Raw genomic sequence first — 19,291 nt, 5'->3', positions numbered from 1 at the left:
GCTCTATTTTTGAGCCATTAAACTGTCCATTTATAGGGTCATTAATGACAACTAAATCGAAATGGAGGGAGAATCTCAGTTTGGATATGTAACATGTACTTGAAGATCAGACCACAAAATTTAATGCATGAGAAATAAAATTTCCGTATGATATCTAACAACCTGCTAGATGTTATGCTAATTATCGTCAGGAGCGGATTAGGTGTGGCCCACCTTGATGTATATGTTTTGTATATCCACGCTGTCACCACTGTTTCTTATTTTGTGGCCCACTGCTTGACTTTTGGGCCATGCACTAAAAGGAGCTGGAAAAACGGATGGACAGTGTGGATATACAAAATATATATGAAGGTGGGCCCCACGTTCAGGGCCGAATCTGTTGGGTGAGGCTGGACCTGCACCTAATCTGATCCCATTACGGCAAGCTTCCCCCGGCTCTTCTACCATACACAATGCATATCAATAAGGAAGCAATGCATGTTATCACCCAAGAACACAACTTTCTTGTGTTTTTATATTTATTCTCGTAGTAAAAGGAATCCTTAAAATGACTTTAATCCTAACTATCTAATACTTTTAATTTTAACCATCTATTTCATAAAAAATGTAAAATAACCAAAATACCCTTTAATCTATTTATAAACTTTCACTTAAGTGTGTTCATCCCTACTAACGCCATTCCCTTCCACGACTAATTAGAGGACATTACGTGTGATCTATACAGATACATATGGTAGGTTTAGAGAACTGCGGATATGTACGGATTAGATTTCTCGATAAATGGAGCCAGGATGTATTAAGAGGTGCCATGTACCACTAAAACGGTCGACTAGGAAGTGATCGTGCTTAAACGGTTATATGATAGGTGGCAAGAGGAGAAGTGAAGGAAGCGAGACGTGAGAAGCATCCAGAAGGAAGGGATAGTGGTTATGGCAACCGTCTGATCATAGGAAGAATCCAGAATGGCTGGATCAAAGCTATAAATAACAAAGCAAAGCAATAAGGAAAGGGTCTCACACCAACCTAAATAAACCAAATCTATCTTTCAAATTATCTTGTTAATTTACTTTCCATAGTATAATCATTTACTTTCCTTGTTAAGCAAATTACATTCATTAGTGTAATTTTTACTTTTCAAGCTTGTTGATTTACATTCCTTAGCGTAATCTAAAGCAATAAATAAGTAGCCAGTAATTTTAGCTATAATTTGAGTCTACGCCTGCACGCTAAACTCAGCTCATCCATCAGAAAGGTGTTCTTTAGCTGTTCCTCACGATCGATTGTAAGGATTTTTTTTTTTCCATTTCATTTTCTCTGTATTGAAAAGTCCTTTCGTACGAAAGGCAAATGTGTAAACCATTATTAGAGGATGAACCCTACCTTCTAACTATCGCCTGATCCAATTTACACATTAAGCGAGTGGCTGAATAGGCGGGCCATCTCTCTGGATCTTGGTCATACACTACGTGTTTGCCTATCTTGGCGCTTGGGGTCATTATTGTTCGGTTTGAATTAGAGTCGCAATTCTAATTCTGGCACGCACGCATACCCAGTGAAGAAAACAACATAACAAAGTGGTATCGAAATCTCAAGATTTTGGGCTTGTTTGGAAGATAACTTAATAGGCTTGCAAAATGATTCAGTCACTGAAAAGGTTTGATATTGGATTACCTCAGCGAAGAGGAAGATAGCTACAGTAACTTGTTAGATTACCTCAGCAAAGAATGTTTCCCAACGGAGGAATCCCCTCGCATGTTGATCTGTCGGTCGAGCTTGTGGCTGATGAATACTCGGATCAAATTGAGAAGATGGAATCTGGAACACTGGACATTTCATTGCAATATGGTTTTCACATTGCTGTCCAGCTTCCAGGTTAGACCTACTTAGTTGAATAGTATGGCTGGTGACATGGAAGAATATACTCCTCTGGTGATTATACAATATGCCTCTTTCCTGTTTGAAGAAAGAGTGGGAAATGAGTCTAATGGTGATGAAGCACCACATGTCAACACGGTTACCGTAGCAGCCGGGGGTGTATCTGAAAGGGTGTCTATCGACAAGCCTACCCATGACATGACACAACACGTCATGCCATTATATATATCGACTCATTTAGACAGAAGCCCTATTACCAAGATCCCGGTTGATAACGGGGCTGCAGTGAACCTATTGCCTTGAGGGATGATGACCAATCTAGGAAAAACCACGGCCGATCTGATTCCATCAGAAGTGATTGTTTGCAATTTTTTCGATCATGTCACAAACACATATGGTGTCTTGCCGGTTGATCTAACTATAGCCACCAAGACAGTCTTGACACCATTTGTTGTGGTAGAAACCTCGTCAAGCTATAATTCTCTATTAGGGAGAGGGATCCACTCATTTGCATGCATCCCATCCTCTCTACACTAGTTTGTGATCTTTTGGAACCAGAATAAAGTCAAGCTAGTCCTGGCCAATAATAAACCCTTCTTGGCTACTTTGAATGCCAATAGGCTTACTACTATGGTGAGGAAGTAGGGCCTATTAGATTCACTGCGAAAAATAAATTCGGCTGCCCTACTAGAATTACAATAAAAAAGAACCCGAATAGTGTTGTGCAGGCAATCCTGAAATTTACTCGAGCCAACGACAATCGGTCGAGGGACATTGTCCCACGTCAACCGGTTTCGCGCTACACCATTGAAGAGATCTCATGATCAGAATGCCAAAGAAGAAAGTAAATCAGGCCGACCTCACGGACAGAATAAGAAGGCGTGAAGAAAGCTTGAGAGAAATGGATTATGGTTGTTTTGTGAATCTAGCCGAGATGGAGGAAGTGGCTGAGGAAGACAACGTCGGATTTGAAGAAGCATCACAAAAGATGGAAGATTATCAACCTCAAATTCAGGATCCATTAGTTGAAATCAATTTGGGAACAAAGCTCGACTCAAAACCATCATACATTGACGAATTGTGTAAAGCTGCCTGAAAGAGAGCAATTGGTGGAATTGCTTACTAAATTCGTTGATTGTTTCATGTGGGATTATCATGAAATGGTAGGGGCTCTATCGGTCCCTAGTTGAGCACAGATTACCCACTAAAGAAGGTTATCGGTCGTACAAACAACCGCTTAGGTGGATGACAGTTGAAGTTACCCTCAAAATCAAGGAAGAAATAGAACAACTCCTGAAAACTGGGTTTATTTGGCCAATTAAGTATGCCGAATGGATGTCGAACGTGGTCCCAGTGATGAAAATGAATGGTAAGTTAATGGTCTGTATTGATTTCAAAATTTTAAACTTGGCCACACCTAAGGATAAATATCCCACGCCAGTGGCCAATCAGCTTATCGATCGGGTTGTCGAACATGGGTTGTGTCCTTCATGGATTGACATTCTGGGTATAATCAAATCTACATTGCATTAGACGATGTGCTGAAGACGACATTTAGGTCTCTAGGTCCATTAGGAACCTACTGTTGGGTCGTGATGTCATCTTTCATGATATGATCGACCGCTTCATGGAAATTTATGTGGATGATGTGATAGTTAAATCAACCGATGCGGATGAACATCTTGCCCACCTGCATAAGTCCTTTGAGCAGATGAGACTCCACTAATTGAAAATGAACTCCTTGAAATGTGCTTTCGGGGTTGCAGCTGGCAATTTTCTAAAGTTCCTCATACACTAAAGAGGGATCGAGATCAACCAAAATAAAGCTCGTGCCGTAGTTAATGCTTGACCACCGAAAAACAAATCAAAGTTGCAAAGGTTTTTAGGCCAAGTTAATTTTATGAGGAGATTTATCTCTAATTGTGCCTATAAGACTAACATTTTTTCTTCACTGATAAAGTTAAAGCAGGGGTTTGAATTTATTTGGGAAGTAAAGCACTAGATGGCTTTTGATAAGATCAAAGAATATCTGATGAAGCCACCTGTGCTGATGCCACCGGTCGAGGGTCGACCGCTCAAGTTACATGGCGTGACTTCGGAAGAATCAATCGAAGCTTTCTTGGCATGGGACGACAATATGTGGAAGGAGTGGGCAATCTACCATTTCAGTCGAACATTAATCGATGCCGAGAGACGATATTTTGTTATGGAGAAACTGTGCTAGTCATTGTATTTTGTGGCCACTAAGTTAAGGTATTACTTACTAGCCGAAAGAGTTAATGTAATAACAATGACAGATTTGGTAAAATATATATTAAATCGACCGATATTGAATGGCTGAATTGGTAAATGGGTGGTGGCTTTATCTAAGTTTGATCTCCATTATATTCCACAGAAGGCAGTAAAGGGTCGGGCCATAGTTGATTTTTTGGTCGATCACCCTTCAGATCTTGAGGGACAAATATTTCCCCAAGCATTCTGGATTTGTATTGCGTAAAGCTCTCTTAGCACAGGACGACAATATGTGGAAGGAGTGGGCAATCTACTATTTGAGCCAAACATTGATCAATGCCGTGAGATGGTATTTTGTTATGGAGAAACTGTGCTTGTCATTATATTTCGCGGCCGCTAAGTTAAGGTATTACTTACTGGCCGAAAGAGTTAATGTAACAACAGTGACAGATTTGGTAAAATATATGTTAAATCAACCGATATTGAATGGCTAAATTGGTAAATGGGTGGTGGCTTTATCTAAGTTTTATCTCCATTATATTCCACAGAAGGCAGTAAAGGGTCGGGCCATAGTAGACTTTTTGGTTGATCACCCTTCAGATCTTAAGGGACGAATATTCCCCCAAGTATCCTGGATTTGTATTTCGTACAGCAAACGCCATGGAAGTTAATCTTCGATGGATCAAGGACGCATGATGTGTCTAGAGCTGGGGTGATCTTGATTGCTCCCAATGGGAGCCGACAAGAATTTACAGTCCAATTAGAGTTCAATTGTACTAACAACCAGGCTGAGTATGAAGCAATGGTAATCAAACTTGAGCTATCATTGGAATTAGGGGCAAAGACTGTGACTGTCATAGGGGATTCACAGTTAGTGATAAATCAAATGGCAGGACTGTTCAAATCCACTAGTCCAGTTTTACCGCCATACTATGCCCTAACAATCCAGATGCTCAACATGTTTGACGAGGTTGAATTAGTACATGTTACTAGAGAACATAATGAAGATGTTAATGAAATGGCACAGGTGGCCACAGGACTTGATGCCCTCAGAGGCTCCACCGAGACGACGATTACCATCCAAAAAAGGTCCTTGCTCTCCATTTTTCAGAGAGGGAGTGCCATGGAAGTTTTTTAGGCAGAGCTAAAGGAAGAAGATTGAAGGGCTCCCCTTATGGGTTACTTATAAAGCCCTCGCACTAGGACCGATATGAATTTACAAAGATCGGCTACTAATTACATTATGATCGATAGTGAGCTATATCGTAAAGGTGCCAATGGAGTTTTACTTTGGTGTTTGTTAAAGAAAGAAGTTATGTTGGCCATAGGAGAGGTTCACGAAGGGATATGTGGGGCCCACTAGGCTAGAAGAAAGATGAGGCTCACACTTAGATTTTATGACTACTTCTGGCCGACAATGATGGCCAATTGTGTCTAGTACACTAAGGGCTACGAAGCTTGCCAAAGGAATGGGCTAGTCCAGCACGTGCCTGCGACTGGAATACATTCTATAATCATACCGGGGCCATTTCGAGGTTGGGCGATCAATTTAATCAGTTAGATTCATCCACCTTTCGGCCCACATGGATTAGTTTATCATTGTAGTGACCGATTACTTCACTAAATGGGTAGAAGCTAAACCCATGAAGGGAGTCAGTCACAAAGAGATTATTGAGTTAGTAGAGACTAATATCATCCACCGTTTTAAAATCACATAGTCCATTACTATGGACCGGGGTGCAACATTTTTAGCCAATGAAGTGTGGGCGATGGGTGCTAAATACAACATACGAATTCTACACTCGACCTCATACTATGCCCAAGCTAATGGCCAGGCTGAAGCCAACAACAAGGTGATTAAGAACATCCTAAGGAAGATGATCGAAGAAAATTCTTGAGAATGGCATACTGCGTTGTCTGAGGCTCTTTAGGCCTACAAAATTTCACCCGTACTAGTATCGGGGTGAGCCTGTTCGCGATAACTTATGGACATGATGTGGTCATGCCACTGGAGGTTACGGTACCATCACTTTGGACCGCTTATTAGGCCAAGTAAACCCCTCCAGAGTTCACAAAGGCAATGTTGACCAAGTTTGAGGGACTAAACGAGGTTTGAATGAGAGCCTTGGACTCGATCGTTGCCCACAAAGCAATCGTAACACGTGCATATAACAAGAAAGTGAAAAGAAAATCTTTTGGGGTAGGTGATACAATCTGGAAAATGGTATTGCCAATCGTTCAGAAGGACCAAGCCCTCGATAGAAAATGGTCACCCACATGGTAAGGGCCGTATATCATCGTGCAAGTCCTGAAAGGAGGAGTTTATGTACTGAGGGATATGAACGGAAAAGTTACGAAGGCCCCATAAATGGCCAATTCCTAAAACCTCATTTCCCTTCACCATGGGAAGTCGTCAAGGGACAGATCGAAGGGGAGTTAACAAGAGAATGATGAATAATTCATTTAATAAAAGCCTTAAAATAAGGGTCAACTGATTACAAATAAATGCGAGGAAAAGAAGATATGGCTAGTCGAATGGTCGAACTACAGATAAGCCGACTTGAGCTCTTCAAACCTCTTGGCAACCAATGCCTTTACCTTCACCACCACCTTTCTTCTCTCCCTCCATAAGGGTTGCTAGGTTGTGATCTGGTCGGAGAGGCGACTAAAGGCGCCGATTTAGGTCCGCGCACTCCAGATCGGCCGATTTCTTTTTGGCCTTACTGGACTTCACGCGTTCCCGATAAAGCACTATCTGAGACTCGATGAAAGTGACTAACTCTTTATTTTCAGGCTGATCACGGTCTAGATAGAGCCGTTGGGCCTTGTGGAGGTCAATGAAGAGGTTGCTAAGTACAACCTCCATCGATCGTAACATCTCCTTATTGAGACGATGTTCATGAGTCTAGTGCAGTTGGTTTTTCCAAGCTACTTCATAACGGGCCGAGAGAGTTTCAGATTTTGTGTGAAGGGCCAATATTTGCATCAGTAAAGCAACACACCGTTCGATCTCCTGGTCGACCCTAGAGTAGGCCTCTCCAAGTTGCTGAAGTTTTGAAATGATCTTTAGGACCTCCTATGGAGGTTTGTTGTACGCGGACAATTTAGCAACATCCCTGAAGAAGGTATGAGGATCGTGTAGAAAAGAGGAACGAGAGAAAGAATCGAGCCCCTTTGTAAAGATCTCTTCCATGATTCTGATGGACAGAGAGAAGGGTGAGAAAGAATCCATGGTATCTGAGGTAGAGTTGACATGGTTTCTCATTTGAAATATGTTCATGATAATGTGTTTCGATTCCTAAGGGCTTTTTTTATAGACATGGAGTTCAACAATTAATGCACACCTTGGATGAAGTGTGATGATTGGCAGCCCGAGACCAATCGATGGTGCGATAATTCGTTTCCGAGATAGTGGGGGAATGTGGCAAAATAACTGGGATCGTCCCAGGAAACGTGATACCATTATTCCTACTGAGTCAGCACGTGCATGAAAAGGCAAAAAGGTTAAGTATAGCGTGATCGAGTGGTAAATCAAGAGCCCAATCGATGGTTAAAACACCGTCAAACATCCTTAGATAAACATTCAAGTTGCATTATGAAAAAGAAAGTATATCCTATGCCCTATGCAAAAAATGGAAATTTTATTGGCATTTGAAGTTATTCAATACTCTGCAGGTCATCGATTACAGCACGCTAAAAGGGAAATACAATAGTAGATGTAACATCCCAAATTTTCACACTTGAGTACATACTCATGCCCGAGAATTCCAGGTGTTAATAATGTAAGGTTAACAAATTATCAAATTCTCTCTCAATGGGAGCTTATTACATTATCGAGTTTGCAGTGGAAAAACAAAACCATACGAGACTATCTCCTTATTCACTCAATGTAGTCCTCTATAGGGAGATGGTCCTCTGGATCTTCGACCTGTATATCACCTGCATCATCTGTACGTTTGGAGAGGGTCAACGCCCTACTCATAGTGATGGTTATCCTCCAAGATTAGCAATAATTCAGGAGATTCATAAAGGTAATGTAAGAGTTCTGATACGTCCCGTACTCCAAAACTATGAGAGGTATCAATATGGCAAGCAACCTACATGAGATGCATGCCTAGCAAAGTATGTGCGGTTCATCACACTTAGCCATCGCCGCAATGTGGAAAATGATTTAGAATTATCCGGCTCACCTCGCATCCCATTCTACGGAGATTCGTCGGCGTATCCCATGTTAATGTGTATTTATACGGGCATCCCAAGGTGGCACAACACATGGCTCAGATGAATTACATGATACGATTTGTTCATGGAGCGACTATTTGCGACATCCAATCCCGGAAGTGAGCATTGTGAATTGCTTACATCGATTTGTGCACCATCACTCAAAATTCATGGAATTACGTGTCGACTAAGGGGGCCGCTACTCAAATCGCATTACGTCCATGATTTTTATTTGATCGCTAGAAATGAAATTTCCAACATAGTACTTGCGTGCAAGATAGTGATGTGGTGTTTTGAAATTCTCATCAATAGTTTGCAGTAAAATTAGAGATTTAAAACATGTAAGACAGGTGCAATTAATTCAATTTAAAATTGTAAGGTTAAAAGAGAATAACCATCACATAAATTCATCAAATTCACGCATAATTAACATCATACCTCAACCCTAATTCCCAAAGGGTAAATAATTGATGGTGGTAACTTAAAGGATTTATAACAATCTAAAAGCATGTAAAGGAACAAAGTAAATTAAACCAACTCAAATTGATGTAAGCTTGAAGGAATCCCTCACCTTAATGTTGTTTCTTTCTTGAGTATAGGTATGCGTCGGAGGATTGAATCCTAATCGAATATTTTCAATTTTTGGATGGTTAGATTTGGTCCAAGCTAACTGGTTTTTGACTTGATCTTAAATTAAGATTATTGGAGAAAGAGGGAGAAAAAGAAATATAGGAGGGGAAGAGACTGGGTCATGGGCTTACCTTGGATCTAAACTCGTCACTCAATAAGTTGCTAACTCGAGCTACAGCCGGCTTCTTAGTTGCCTTCTCTACCTCCTGTTACTGCCGGAAGTTGGCAGGATTTTCTCTCTCTTTCTTTCTTTCTCTATTTCCCTTTCTTTATCTCGTTTCTTCCTCTCTTTCTCTTCCCTTCTCTGTGGTGTGTTGCCTAGCATTGAACATGATGGATTTATACCGATTTGGATCCTTTAGAACGTTCTTGTGTAAGTTGTACGCAGAACGTTTCCTTACGTGAACAGGTTGCGTATGCTTCGTGTGGGAAGTCTGTTTGGATTGCACTCCATCTTCTCCCTTCCTTTCTTTTCAGTTGAAGTGGATTGGTTCTTGGATGGGTCTCAGGGGACTCGTGGGCCCCACAGAATGGACAGGTCGGACGTTCGTGGTGATGGATCCTGCGAAATTGTGTTGTGGACAGTCTCTCCCGCAATTGTGCGAACGTCCGGGTGATCTGGGGATTTCCGCAAGTTGGGGTCTTCTTTCCAGTCTTTTTGATGCCTCTAGGAGAGTCGGATTCCCTCCCTTTCGAATTTAAATGGTTCAGATAGGAACTAGACCTACTGTTTCAGTCGTGGGGGGTCTTGAAATGCAGCCAATTGCATCTTGCGGAGGGACTTTGTTTCCGAAATTGTGGAAATCTTCCCAACTTTTCGGTATTCTTGGTTGGAGTCGGATCTCCCCCTAGTGTAGGTTGGATGGCTGAGATGATTTTCATCTATTGTTTTGGAGTTACAGGGGTGTGGATTTCTAACTAGGCAAACTGTGAGGCCCGTATCATAGCCCGTACTATTCCGTAGGCTTCTACGGTCCTCCCGGTCGAATTCTGATAACTCGCGATCTGTAATCAGTAGTTGCATGTGACTTTGAGTCGTATCCCATTTTTCAGAGTCGGCTCGACCCGAGACTTGTACCCTTGCGACCGCGCCGTCGCCGCAGTTCCAATGCCGCGTCTCGCGCGCCGAGGCGATACCCAGGCCAAGAGATGTGGGCCTGCATTCAGTTCGAGGAAAAATGCCCATGTTGCAAATCTCAAGAGAAATATTAAATTAATCACATCAAATGTCAAGTACTACATCCCATCCTAAAGTACAACCACCCCTCCCCAAAATTCAACTTTCCATCACTTCACCCATCCCTCTCCCCATCACTCCATCACTCACATTACCTCTCTCTCTCTTTCTCTCTCATCTCTCTCTCATTTTTCTCCCAAGCTCCATGAGAGCAACCCACATCTAAGAGAGAGGAGAAAGCTAGGTGTGGCCCACCTCCCTACCACATAATCCCACCACCAAAAGATCATATCCACCGTTGAAATGCATCCCCCAGAGCTCTACGATGCGTTGATGGAAGAAGAAGTCCAAGAAGATCAAAGGTGGGTGTTTTTATGATTTGAGGGCCCACATAGGGTGGGACCTATCTTGATCGATGTATTGTATCACGGAGGAGCTCATAGTGGCGGAGCTCCTCCCACCTCATCCAATCTCTCTCCCTTTCTCTCTATCTCTCTCTCTTTTGATGTGTGGCCCACCTTGATGAATTGAGTAGATCCACGCTGTCCGTCTAGTGAGCCGCCTTTGCTGCCCAGGCGAAAGGAAAATATATAAATATCTGCTTGGCCCAACTGTTGGGCCACCACGTGGGGCACACCTGATGTATGTGTTATATCTAGCACATGCGGCCCCACCTTGGTGATGTGCTATATCCATCCGATGCAATGTATCCATACCGTCCAGCGTCCAAGGACATTGGACGTGGATGGCCATGAAGTATGAATTGGCAGTGGGGTGTACTAACCAGCATATAAAATAAATAAATAAAATAAAATAATATATAATATAATATTATTATAAGGAGGGTGGCCCACCACGTGGGACCCACCTCATGTATTATATAATATAATATAATATATTTTATTATAAGGAGGGTGGCCCACACGTAGGACCCACCTCATGTATCTATTTACCCACACCGTCCAAAGTGTGGATGGTGGGTCCCACCCAATGTATGTATTCCATCCACACCGTCCATCTAGACGGTGGGGACCCCACCTGATTGCTGTACGATGCCAGCAAGTTATGTGGGTTCGCCTGATGTATGTGTTACATTCAAACCGTCCATTCATTTGGTGAGCTCATCTCAAGGCTGGAGACAAAACAAGACAGATCTATTTATTAAGTGGACCACACTGCACAGTGGGGATTGAATGCCTACCATCGAAATCCCCTTTTGGGAGTACAAAAGTTTTGGATAAGTATGAAATTTGTTTTCCTCTTAACCCAGGTCTTTGTGACCTTGTGTACAAATTGGATGGAAAATAAATGTTATGGAGGGGTCCACCTTAGATGTATGTGTTGTACATCCATGTTGTTCATCTGGGGGGGCTCATTTGGGAGGTGCAGGTCTACCTGCTGGTTGTGCAGGGCCCACCTGCTATGTGGCCCAACGTGATGTATGTGAGGCCCAGATGGAGAGGCCTATTGGTGCAGCCTGTGGACGCGGTCCACTCGATGTATATGAGACCCACTGGTGTGGCCCGTGTGATATGGCCGACTCGATATATATGAGGCCCATTGGTGCGGCCCGTGGATGCGATCCACTTAAAGTATTTGATGACCCATGGGTTGAGGCCCAATGTGATGGATATAAGGACCACAAGTGAGGCCCAATGAGACGTATGTGGGGCCTTTGTATGGGGCTGAATGTGATGTATATGAGGTCCATTGCAATGTGTGATTACTCCATGATGTATGTAATGATGATTATGGCGGACCATGCCTTGGGAGCAATGATGGTTTAATGTCTACATTGATGGGTGATGATGGTTAAATGTCTACATTGTGAACTTCCCTTAGGCCTTGTTCGGCCGATTATCGAGGCCGATTCTGATTGTTGAGGCCGATTCCGATTATCGAGGCCGATTCTGATTGTCGAGGCCGATTCCGATTATCGAGGCCGATTCTGATTGTCGAGGCTGATTGTCTGGGCCGATTCCGATTGTCGAGGCCGATCCCGATTATTGACACCAATTCTGATTGTTGAGGCCTATTCCGATTGTTGATACCGATTCTGATTGTCGACACCGATTCTGATCGTCGAGGCTAATTGTTGAGGCCGATTCCGATTTCGATTGTCGAGGACGATTTTGATTCTAATTATTGAGGCCGATTCTGATTATCAAGGCCAATTTTGATTGTCGAGGCCGATTCCGATTGCCAAGGCCGATTCCGATTGCCGAGGCCAATTCTGATTATCGATACCATTTTCGATCGTCGAGGCCGATTGTTGAGGCCAATTTCAATTCTGATTGTCGAGGCTGATTTCGATTGTCGATTCTGAGTCTGATTGTTGAGGCCGATTCCGATTATTGATACCGATTCCAATTGTTGAGGCCAAATCCAATTCCGATTGTCGAGGCCGATTCCGATTGTCGATTTCGATTTCGATTGTCGAGGCCGATTATCAACGCCGATTCTGATTGTCGAGGCCGATTCTGATTATTGAGGTCAATTATCAAGGATGATTCTGATTGTCGAGGCCGATTGTTGATGCCGGATATCGAGGCCTGATATGTGATGTTATCTTTAGGTATTTGAGGCCCGTTGGTGTATTCAGCCCATGTATAAGGCCCAATGTGATATATATGAGCCCATGTGATGAGGCTCATTGTGATGTATTTGAGGGCCAGGTGATGGAGCCTATTGTGATGTATGTTAGGCCCATGTGAAAGGCCCATCGTGATGTGTAATAAGCTCTTAAGTGAGGCCCATGATGTTGTATATTTGGCCCTTGTATAAGGCGATGGGTCCATTATACGTTAGGCTCTATGTGGGCCATTCCTTGGGGGCAATGTTGGTTAAATGTCCACATTATTGAGGTCAATTGTCGATGCTGGTTATTGATACCGAATATGAGTATGTGACTGCATAACATCATGATACATGCCCATACGCATCATCTGCATATTTTTTATGAGATGTGGTTGACCATTGCATATGCCATTGGGCAGGTTGTTATGAGACTCCCTGATAGGCGAAAGTTATCTTACATGAGCACACGGTATGCGCAGGATTGATGCATGACTGGATTGTATGACTCATGCATCTTATATTGTGTGTTGTGATTACTCTATGCCCTAGCGACATCAGGGTCGTAACCTCCATAGGCACATCGTGGATGGCCAGATGGGACACTGAAAATCTGTTATTAGCATCAGGCTACCATAAATGACCCTGGGTGAAAATTCCTAAACCTCCGAGACCAGGAGATGCCCAACGTCGAAACCAAGTAGATACATGAGCGCCCAAGTGCCGAGTACCAGGAAGCTGCGTCTTCCACTGTGTCGTGGTCTGTTAGGAGGGGTGTGACCTTACCCACCGGAGAGAATGGGGCATAGCTAGGCTGAGTTTGACTAACTCGTGAATGGGTTTGTTATTGATGTGCCGGGTAGATATTGGTTGACTACTCGCTAGGCGGATAGTGAGGTCTCTTCCACTTGCATAGTCACACGTCAGTGGGCGACGATTTGCATGTAGAGTGTACTAGACCCCAGTGATGATCCCAAAACTGTACTGATATGTGAACTTATTGAGTAAGAGTTGCATACTCATTCATTCATTCACTATCCACTCGGGCTGGTGGTGCGCAACTATTTGTTACGTGTACCTTCGCAATGGTCAGGATTTCGGTTAGGGCGCGCGACTAACCTGAGATCAGGAGTTTACCACATTGAGTCTGACTATCCAAATTTAGGTATGGGACTGGTTTGGATAGAAGTCCTTTGTGGTGGACCTCGTATCTTGTGATACTACGTACTATCATCCCGACTTCACACTCCAGCTTGGTCATTTCATTCGCATCGCATATTGCATTGCATCCTCAACACATAGTATTTGACTTACTATCTCCGCATTGCATAACTGATCTACATTGCTTCCTCAGTATATGATATTCGTTTATTATATTTTTGCATCGCACAGCCTGGATAATTTAGATGGTATTTATGGGCCTATTAGCATGTTTTCGCATTATTCTGATATTGTATGATTTATGGGCTTGTCAGTATTTTCGCTTATTCTGATTACTCTGATATTGCTTACTTGGCACTTACCTTGTGCATATACTTTCACCACCCACTTATCTTTCTATAAGCTTATGCACGATAGATGTGTGTAGGTGGCATTAGGTTACAGCAGCGTTGAGCTTGGATTATGCAGCGAACTTCTGGAGCTTTGATTTTGACATATGTATTTCCCTTTCAACATTGTATTCAAATGTTTATATTAGTGGATATGTGATGATGATGTTGCCTTTGTGATTTGGGTAAACTTGTGGTTATGCTTCTTACGAGATAAATGTACGTTGAAAAATCCTCCTTGTAGGATCCCACAATCGGAACCTAGCATATGGACGCTGGGAGTCGAGAATGGGGTACTACGAAGGCTGTCGACACCGGATTCGGCGATCGAAAATTTTGTGAGCCCGGTTACCAAGTTTGGGGTGTGACACAAACCGAAACAGTTTCCATTTTCAGGTTTCTCTTCCACGCACAGTCCAGTTGTGACTGGATTTGTGCCCATATGCGAGCTATTCTTCATGTGATTCGACTTAGGGTTTGCTCGAAAATTTTCCAACTGCAGGATGGGTGGTTTAGATCATCTATATGGATGGTGATGAGGTCCCATTACTCAACATAGCGGACGGTCGTCCGATCACTGGCGGAAATAAAGGAGAGAGAAATCTCCCTTCTTTTTCTAATTGTATCAGGACAACACCCGGTTTGAGTGCCTCACGGTTCTGGTGAGTTGCGGGAGTGTACACATTCTGTGTACACACACCACAAGTGTGGGGCCCACGGTGATGATTAATGTAATCCATGCTATTTATCCTATTCTATGGGTCCCGCTAGGCTATTGGACCACTGATGGTATAAATCCACAACTCAGGTGGGCCATGCTAACAGGCTACGCCCCATTCTGAAATACAAATTGTTACAATCTACTCCCCTTAAAGAGAATTTCGCCCCCAAAATTTAACACTTCTATCATAAATGGAGACAAAGACGCTCTATTTTACATTATTACTAACACACACAGACTTCCAACAATATATATAATTGCATTCAACTAGCTATCAGAACTGGGGCTATTACAATCTACTCCCATTAAAGAAATCTCATCCTCAAAATTTTCTACCTCTTGTATTAGATCTCGTTGAAGAGATTGGGGAACTTTTTTTTCATCTCTTCCTCGCGTTCCTAGGTCGCTTCTTCTTTGTCGTAGTGTGACCACAATATCTTTACTAGTGGAATAACTTTTGTTCGAAGAATTTGCTCCTTGTGATCAAGGATTTATATAGGTTCTTCTGTATAGGTAGCGTTATCTCTTAGCTCTATTTGTTCCTAGTTGATGACGTTGGATAGGTTAGGTTCGTACTTCTTTAACATGGAGACATGAAAGACATTGTGAACATCACAAGCGGACCCCCCTATTGTAAATAACCAACAGAAGATGCAATCACCCACATGCAGTAACAGTGAGTGGTGAAGGCGGTGCAGTAAAGGGTTCATCCCATCTTCATGTATCTGATGTGGGCCATCCGATCGTCGGATCTAGCTCAGATTTTAGCCCATGAGCTAGCTGGACACGATAGAGTTGGTGGACGGGATGGATCACACCACAGCAGAAGGATCAGTAGGCCCCACCCACTCTCAAAACAAGCGGACTCAGACGTTGTTACAACATCCGAAAATAGTTGGCGCATGAAAGCCTCCCCATCCGAAACCTCCGGCTTGACTTTCCAACAGGATCTAAACCATTCAATCCTCACCAAAGGAGAATCCGACCATAACCCAAACTCCAGGAAATTCTTGTGAGTCCCTGCGACACTGGGAATTCCAAAAGATACTGTCTCGATTGCGAAATCACGTAAGGGATAGGCAACCACACATTTTTCATTGGACCCATCAAAGAAACAATCCGGACTCTTCATCTAAAGACCCCACAAGCTTCTTGCGGACCTTTCTAACCACCCACAACCGTCGGATCAACGAAAGGTTCAACGACGGAAGATCCACCATTTTCATCTTCCCTGTTTGAAAGCCAACCATGCAATCCTTATTGACCATCACCTTCAGGATCCAAAACGACCATTTAGTGGGCCGTTAGGATCGACATATGATCAAGAAAATCTGACCAAAATTAGACTAACTACTGAGGATAATAAACCGATTCAAACAAGTGCTTAACGCACCATGCGCAAACACACCATGTGCAGGCCTTTGTTACAGTGAGAAATCGGACTAGAATCCCCTCCAAAACTGTATAAAGAGAACTCTCCACAGTAGTCGTCTAGCACCAAGAGACTTAGAGAAAGAGAACGAGAAGGAGAGAGAAAAAAATAGGAAAGGGAACTGCTTCTGTCGAACTGAGTTAACTCGGTTGGGAGGGGTTCTAGTTTGTCCATATCCTCTATTTGACCCTTTAGAAAGAGAAGAAGAAGAAGAAGAAGAAGAAGAAGAAGAAGAAGAAGAAGAAAGAGAAGGATAGAGTTCGGGTCGTGCCGAGTTGACTCAATAAAAAAATCTGTTGAGTTCGCATGTTCAAATCGGTGTAACTCCAAATTCTCTATGGCAGTTCAGACTAGGTTGACTCAACATCGATGGATTTGAGTTTTCAAGCTGAGATCTAGGGGCCGAACGAGGTAAATTGTCCACATGTGTAATAACCTAGTTCAAGCTTTCAAATTAAATCATTAAATTGTATTATCCTAGACCTACATCACGGGTCCAAACCTAGTCATTTATTTTAACTATACGAACCATGTGTTATTATGATCTAACCACAAAAAGTATGTTGATCATGATTAAATCTCGATCATAAAGTACAAATACACTAAACCCTAGCAATTTGAAGTCAATTTATCTTAAGAGGTGAGGGTTTTTCCTTTAAATTTTGTAATTTAATTTATTTGATTACATCTTTCTTACATGCTTCAAGTTTTAATACCATTTATCTTCACTATGCAAATCATTGACATGTAATTTTAATTATTGCACTTATATCACACAACGCAAGTATTATGTTGAAAATCTCACTTCTAGTGATCAATATAATATCGTGTACGTAATACGTTTCGAGTAGCGGTTCTCTTAGTCGGCACATAATCCCGTAGGTTGGTAAGTGGTGCACAATCGATGTAAGTAAATCATCATGAGTGTTACATCACTTCTCAGGATTGGATGCTGCAAATAGTCACTCCATGAACACATCGTGTCACGTAAATCTTCCAATCTTGTTGTTGTGTCGCCTTGAGATGTTCGCATAAATCCACATTAACGTTGGATAGGCTGACAAATCTCCGTAATATGGGATGTGGGGCGAGCCGAATATCTTTAAACTACTTTCTACATTGTGATCATGATCGCTGAGTGTGATGGACCGCATATACTTTGCATGCCTTACTAGGCATGCATCTCATATAGAATGTTTGTGCATACTGATACCACTTGTATTTGTGGAGTATGAGACAATCGGGACACTTTTGTTATTCTTATGAATCACTTGAATCATTGTAAACTTTAAAGGATAACCACCACTATAAGTAGGGCATTGACCCTCTCCAACCACACAGACATTGCAGGTGAAACATAGACCAAAGATGTGGACGTTGATCACTCTATGGATGATTATTCGGAATAAATGAGAAGGATAATATTACATTTAGATTTATTTTCCGTTGCACACTTTGATAATGTAGTAAGCTCCTATTTGAGAGGACATTAAACAGTTAACTTAAATTTTATGCCTTTATGGAATAAGAAGTACAATTGATTTTATTCTTGTGATTGGGTACCTTCGTGAATGTGATCTTAATGAAAAAAGGGTGTGATTTGAAGCATTCAATTATTAACACCCAGTTTTCTCGGGCACGAGTATACACTCGGGCCGCAAAAATTCAAGATGTTACAAAACTGCCATACCAAAGGTAGTAACCGAGTTAGAGCTGAGACATCCATTACGGTTGGACTCATCAGACCATAACTAAGAAAGAAGGTGTTTGTCAACGTGCTCCAAAATGCCAAGATAGCAAGAAGGAGAGTCAGATTTACTAGATACTCTCGAACGGAGAGTTTAATGCATTTATAAATGCCAACCCTTCTCCAGCCATCTTCATATTGTGAAGACACATGAATGAACCAGGATTCCCAATCTTGGAGAGGCTTCAGCCACGTCCTGGGACTCCTTAGAGCGTTCACAACATCAAGGGCGGATCCAAAGTGAATCAACAAATTTTGTCCAGGATAGATTGGAAAACAATGGATACAATGCGTGAACCTCCTTTGTTTCTGTTGTAGTGGAGAATGCAGGACCCAAACAAAGATAATTACCCATGGGCAATTCAAAGACATGTTCTCAATGCACTTGTCTCCAAGAACATCCATCATGGTCATTAAATCTATCTGATTGAAGGAAGGAGCGAATGAAGAAGAGGTAGCCATTAGTAGGAATCAGAGCGAGAAAGCAAAGTTCTTGAGAAGAAGAAAGTTTGAGATAGGGAATAGGGAATGAGAGCATAGGAAGAGGAAGTTTCGAAAGGACGCTTATATCAGACGAAGGGAGGAAGCATTTATTTTACCATCATTATAATTTTGTTGGAATCAATATAAGGATACATGTCAACATGAGGTTCCTTTATCTCCTCGATAAAATGCGACCATTGCTGATACATTACGAGGAGTCAGTCGATGGTGGTTAATGCTCAAGCAACACGTGTACACAATAAATGCGTCATTAATGAGGGGTCTTACGTCCCTATCACCTTTCCAACAAAGGTACAGTGATGTGGGGGCAAATGTTCATCCCCACCAATGCCATTCCCTTCCACGACCAATTAGAAGACATTACGTGTGATCTATACAGATACACATGGTAGGTTTAGAGATCTGCACATATGTACGGATGAGATTTCTTGATAAGTGGAGTCAGGACATATCAGGTGGTGCCATGTACCACTAAAGCGGCCGACGAGGGAAGTGATCGTGCTTAAACGGTTACATGATAGGTGGCAAGAGGAGAAGTAAAGGAAGCGAGATGTGGGAAGCATCCAGAAAGTAGTAAGGGATAATGGTTATGACGATCGTATGATCGTAGGAAGAATCCAGAATGGCT

Source organism: Magnolia sinica, chromosome 6 (genome assembly GCF_029962835.1).
Source record: "Magnolia sinica isolate HGM2019 chromosome 6, MsV1, whole genome shotgun sequence".
Lineage (NCBI taxonomy): Eukaryota > Viridiplantae > Streptophyta > Magnoliopsida > Magnoliales > Magnoliaceae > Magnolia > Magnolia sinica.
This window is presented reverse-complemented; position numbering follows the sequence as displayed.